General features: G+C 40.6%; 1 pseudogene; it reads left to right on the plus strand.

Moving 5' to 3' along the window:
• The first annotated feature begins 312 nt into the window (after positions 1-312).
• Positions 313-4344, plus strand: LOC129698219 (uncharacterized; annotated as a pseudogene).
• The last annotated feature ends 1068 nt before the right edge of the window (positions 4345-5412 follow it).

A 5412-nucleotide genomic window follows, 5' to 3' on the forward strand; every position in this document is an offset into this window, starting at 1 on the left:
CCAGGGAAATGGAATAAGTTAATATTAAAATGACATGCAAGTTGTCTGTCACAACATACAGCCCCAATGACCCATTATTTCCTTCAGTTAAATATTGGGCAGGTAGCACTATTGTCATTCGCCACTCAACTAATTGAACACATAGATGAACATCCTCAAGGAGTGTAATCAGATGGAAACTGATTCAGATGCGATATTTAAGAGCTTGTTCAAAGAAGGGGTATATTTTTAAGGAGTGACAGAGATATTTGCAGGGTAGTGTGAGGAGATTATTATTAGTTTTTAGTTTTAGCTTGAACCAGGACATCTGAAGATTCAAAGTTTAATATAGCAATTGTGCTGATACTGACCCCAACCAACCACGTTATGAATATCATCCATTCCAGAGGTTTTACTTTTATGATGCCATTTAAACTTCACTTGGATTTCAATCACTTCAATGTAAAAGTAATTGGGAATGGGAAGTGAAGTGGGCGCATGTGCGCATGTGCGGAGCTCTTCTAGTGTGTGCGCATGCGCAGGACATTTCTAGAGTGTGCGCATGCGCGGGACATTTCCGGAGTGCGCATGCGCAGGACATTTCGGGAGTGTGCGCATGTGCAAAGTATTTCGGGCGGGAAAAAGCCTGCAGAATCAGCCATGTTTGCCAGACGTTTCTGAGTTTGTGTATTGCAGAAATAAGTTGCTTAAAGCTTAAATAAAGTTAAGTTAATTACAAGTAGTGAAAGTTTCTTTATCTCACAACAATTTAAGCAACTTATCTTCAGAAGTCAAACAGTCCGACTTGGGATGGAGAAGCTACTGAAACCACAACGCTTGGATCTGGATCCCAACTCACCTGCTGCTGCAAAGAATTGGAAGCACTGGCTTCGCATACTAAATAACTTCTTTGATGAGTGTGGCAATGATGCACCAGACAAACTCAAAACATTAATAAGCTTTGTCTCTTCTGATGTATATGATTACATAGAGGAATGTACAACTTATGATTCTGCTATTGATGTACTAAGCAAACTCTTCGTTAAGACACCCAACGTGATATTCTCTCGACACCTCCTTGCTACTCGGAAACAAAAACCTGGTGAGTCACTTGATGAATTTTTACAAGAACTTCAAAGACTTAGTAAAGACTGTGCCTTCAAAGCAGTTACGGCTGATCAATATCGACAGGAAGTTATTCGAGAGTCTTTTATCAATGGTTTGGCATCGCCTTTAATACGACAGAGACTATTAGAACACAAAACCTTGGATTTACAGTCAGCTTACAATCAAGCTTACTCTTTGGACTTGGCTCAGAAAAATTCAGATGCTTATGGCTCATCTAATGTGTATTCTGCTGCAACTACTACAAAAGAATTTCACCCACGTACTAATATGGAGCAAACGGAAACAATTTCTACTGATAAAGGTGCCCTTGCTGCAGCATATAATTATTCAAAAAGGAACTGTTACTTTTGCGGGGGTAATATTCATAAGAGAGAGACATGTCCTGCTCGAGAGGCAACTTGTAATAGTTGTGGCAAGAAGGGACATTATTCTAGAGTATGCAAGTCCAAAGCAACAACTAAAAGTGTGACTGCTGCCATATACACACCTTCTTTATGTGCAATTACAGCTGCATTTCCTCAGAGCTTGTCTCATGCAGCTACAACGGTATCCATTAATGGCCATACACTTAATGTATTACTTGATTCTGGCAGTTCAGAAAGTTTTATAAGTGAACAAGTTGTGTCCCGACTAAATCTAACTATAATTCCTTCAAATAGAGAAATCTCGATGGCTCTGACAACTCTCAATACTCAAATTATAGGATCTTGTATTGTAGACTTTATTCTGAACAAAACTAGCTATAAATCTGTGTGTCTTGGTATTTTGAAAAATTTGTGTAGCGATATAATTCTAGGTCAGGATTTCCAGAAACTGCACAGATCACTTTGAATAATGTATGCAGGAACTATGCCTGATCTTGTATTGTCAAAGCCACCCGTATTGTGTGGTTTTTCTGCTGCATCTGTTGAATGTCCTTCATTATTCACTAATTTATCCTCCAAGTGCAAGCCAATTGCTACAAAATCAAGACATTTTAGTAAAGATGATAGAAACTTTATCAACACAGAAGTAACTAATCTTTTACAAGAGGGGATTATAGAACGCAGTTCTTCCCCTTGGAGGGCACAAGTTGTCGTGGTTAAGGACCCCTTGGAGAGACATAGAAAGAGACTCTGCATTGATTACTCTCAAACTATAAACCAGTTCACGGAGCTTGATGCATATCCATTACCTCGAATAGAAGAGATTATCAACACATTAGCTAAGTATAAGATATTCTCTACTTTTGACTTAAAAAGCGCTTACTATCAAATTCCTCTGAAGGAATCAGAGAAGAAATACACTGCGTTTGAAGCAAATGGGAAATTATATCACTACTGCAGAGTTCCTTTTGGGGTAACTAATGGCGTGGCTGTTTTCCAGAGAGAGATGGACAAACTTGTTGAACAGGAAAACCTTAAAGATACTTTCCCTTATCTTGATAATATCACTATTGCAGGAAAAGACCAAACTTAACATGAAGAAAATGTGCAACAGTTTTTAGATGTTGTACATTCTAAAAATCTAACATTAAATGAGGCTAAGTCAATAACATCAGTATCATCAATTAATATTCTTGGTTATTGGGTTGGAAATGATATAATCAAGCCTGATCCAGAAAGACTCCGCCCACTCCAAGAGATACCTGTTCCAGCAACATTAAACTCTCTACGAAGGGTTCTTGGGATGTTTGCATATTATGCTAAATGGATACCAAATTTTTCTGACAAAATTCAACCTTTGATTAGAGCGAAATCTTTCCCCCTTGACTCTACAGCAATTGGTGCCTTTACTTCTTTAAAGAAACAATTGGAATCTGCGACATTGCACGCCATCGATGAGGATCTCCCCTTTGTTGTTGAATGTGATGCCTCTGATTTAGCAGTATCAGCTACATTAAATCAAGGAGGACGACCAGTGGCTTTCATGTCTCGTACTCTGCAAGGTAGTGAATTGCACTACCCATCTGTCGAAAAGGAAGCTACAGCAATTATTGAAGCAGTGAGGAAATGGAGTCATTTCCTTGCTCGCCAGCACTTCACTTTGATAACAAATCAGCGTTCAGTGGCTTTTATGCTGGATAATCGGAAACGAACAAAGATTAAAAATAGTAAAATTCATGAATGGAGGATTGAATTATCTGCATATAGTTATTCAATTGAGTACCGCCCTGGTAAGGATAATGTTGCTCCGGACACATTAACTCGAGCATTTTGTGCCTCTGTTCATTCTTCTGCACTCACTGATCTTCACAATGGGCTGTGTCATCCTGGAGTCACTCGTTTGTTACACTATGTTCGTTCCAAAAATTTACCTTTCTCTACAGAAGATTTGAAGATGACGTGTGCTTCATGTAGAATCTGTGCTGAATTAAAACCAAGGTTCTTCCGTCCTGAAGAAGGAAGATTGATCAAAGCTACTCAACCTATGGAACGTTTGAGTATTGACTTCAAAGGGCCTTTACCATCCTCCTCTCAAAATGTTTATATACTTACCTTAGTTGACGAATATTCGAGGTTTCCATTTGCCTTTCCTTGTCCAAATATTTCAGCTGCTATGGTTATCAAATGTTTAGATCAACTGTTTTCATTCTGTGGATTTCCAAGTTACATACATTCTGATAGGGGCACCTCATTCATGTCAAAAGATTTAAAGGACTACCTTTCTAAGAGAGGAATTGCAACAAGTAAAACAACACCATATCATCCTATTGGAAATGGTCAGGTTGAGAGGTATAATGGAATCATTTGGAAAGCAGTGAAACTGGCTTTAAAGTCGAATGATATACCAGATCAGCAGTGGGAATGTGTTCTACCAGATGCATTACACTCCATCAGATCTCTACTGTCAACTGCTACCAACACTACTCCACACGAGCGGTTCTTTAACTTCAAACGGCGTTCTTCTAGTGGTACTTCTCTGCCATCATGGTTGACGAGCCCTGGGCCTGTGTTGCTTCGTCGGTATGTCCGATTAAATAAGAATGAACCTTTTGTTGATGAAGTTGAACTGACTGATGTCAACCCTTCTTATGCAACTATCAAGTATCGGGATGGACATCAGTCAACTGTCTCACTTCGTGACCTTGCACCATGTCCATCTTCTCCATCAGCTCCGTCACTTCTTGATAACACTAATCGAGAACTTCCTCTGTCAGCTCCGTCGCTTCTTGATAACACTAATCGGGAATTTCCTCCAACACTTCCAGCATCCTCTATGGAAACTTCTACAAGAAATTCTAAAATTGAAAATCTAAATAACAATATGAGTGAAGTTGATGACCAAGCAATATATCTACCCTCGGCTATTGAAACACCTGTATCTCCTGAGGCTCCAGTGCTGCGACGGTCATCAAGACGTATTAAACCTCCTGACCGTCTCAACTTATAAATAGGAGGGGAGAATGAAGTGGGCGCATGTGCGCATGTGCGGAGCTCTTCTAGTGTGTGCGCATGCGCAGGACATTTCTAGAGTGTGCGCATGCGCGGGACATTTCCGGAGTGCGCATGCGCAGGACATTTCCGGAGTGTGCGCATGTGCAAAGTATTTCGGGCAGGAAAAAGCCTGCAGAATCAGCCATGTTTGCCAGACGTTTCTGAGTTTGTGTATTGCAGAAATAAGTTGCTTAAAGCTTAAATAAAGTTAAGTTAATTACAAGTAGTGAAAGTTTCTTTATCTCACAACAGGAAGCATTGGAACAAAAATTTGCCCTCGGTACATATTAACTGTAATATAATAATGTATGCATGTTGGTAGGTGCAATCAAACAAAGATCTTTTATCATTGTTGTGTTATGAATACCACAGAAAATATTATGTACTCTCAAGATCACGTTTAATAGAATAATATTCCTTAAATATATAGTTATTGAACTTTACATTTTGGAAAAGTCCCAGCTGAGAGGAAGACAGCAAAATACTGAAAATATTGGGGCTGCTTCTTCTGCTTCCAACACCTGTGGCCCATGCAGTTGATATGAGTTTTGACATTTTCGTTGATCACAAAATTTATCATGACCGTGAGGAATTTGTGATCAGCGTGAGAATTTGGCGAAATGTGTGTTTCTCACGCTCAATGCCTGAGAATTGGCAGCCCTGCCTCTCTATCCCCCTCTCTCCCCCTCTCACCCCCTCTCTCTCCCCCTCTCTCCCCCTCTCTCTCCTCTCTGTCCCCCTCTCTCTCCCACCTCTCTCCCCCTCTCTTTCTCTCCCCCCTCTCTCTCCCTCCCACCTCACTCTGCCCCCCCTCTCTCTCCCCCCTCTCTTCAGCTCTCTCACCTCCCTCTCTCTCTTCCCTTTCCCCCCCCCCCCCCCCCCTCTCTCC

The sequence above is a fragment of the Leucoraja erinacea genome, chromosome 6 (genome assembly GCF_028641065.1).
Source record: "Leucoraja erinacea ecotype New England chromosome 6, Leri_hhj_1, whole genome shotgun sequence".
Taxonomy (NCBI): Eukaryota; Metazoa; Chordata; class Chondrichthyes; order Rajiformes; family Rajidae; genus Leucoraja; species Leucoraja erinaceus.